Below are 975 nucleotides of genomic sequence, written 5' to 3'. Positions count from 1 at the left end.
TGATCGAGCTTTGCCACGCCCTTTGATTGTAATTTCCATGTCGTGAGCGAGGGTTGCCAATTCTGGAAAGCTTTTTGGCTTGATTCCTTTCATTATATAAAGAATATCCCAGGTCATCCCGTTAATGCACATTTCCACTGCTGAGGATTCACTTAAGCGATCTTTGCATTGCAGACTCAACGCACGCCATCGATCGATGTAGTCGACGACAGGTTCATCCTCCCACTGTCTTTGTGTTTGTTAGTTCACTCATGCCGACAATACGCCTAGTCTTTGTAGAACTGTTAAGAAATTCGTCTTCCATGCGACCCCAATCACAATTGACTCGAGTCCAAGTCTCGTGTACCAATCAAAAGCCATTCCTTTAAGAGAACGTCGAGCTTGACTAGATGATCACCATTAGTTCCAGCATTGTTGCATGTCTCGACGAAGTGGGCGATGTGTTGTTTTGGATTTCCCTTCCCGTCGAATCGTTGAAACTTTGGAGGCCGATAACCAAGAGGCATGCGCAGATCGTCAATCCTCTTAGTGTAAGGCTTGATGTAGCGTCCCATTGCTTGTCGAACTTTCACCTAGCTGACTTTTAATTGTCTTAGCTATCAACTCCTGGAGCTTCTCTTCGATGAAAGCGCCAATTTCATTGCCGTAAGTCTTTCCAAAGTATCATCTTTGTCATCGTCCTTATCCGTATCATCATCCTTGTCAGAGTCAGTGTGCTCACTTGAGATCTTTTTCTCGCGAAGCTCCACCACCTCCTTTTGAAGGTCATCAATCTTCTTGTTCTTTTCTTCATTCTCCTTCATCATCTTTTCAAGGAGCTTATTCATGCTTTGGACTTGCTCCTCAAGTGTAGAACCAACAATCACCATGACCAAGCGGTTTGGAGTGGAGGCATCCTTCTTTTTTGGTGACGCCCTAGGTTTGCAAGGGGAAGCATTTTTGTCGACCTTAGAAGTTTGAGTCTCTTCACGCGAA

The sequence above is a fragment of the Silene latifolia genome, chromosome X (genome assembly GCF_048544455.1).
Source record: "Silene latifolia isolate original U9 population chromosome X, ASM4854445v1, whole genome shotgun sequence".
Taxonomy (NCBI): domain Eukaryota; kingdom Viridiplantae; phylum Streptophyta; class Magnoliopsida; order Caryophyllales; family Caryophyllaceae; genus Silene; species Silene latifolia.
The sequence above is the reverse complement of the archived record's forward strand: the minus strand, read 5'-3'. Positions refer to the sequence as shown.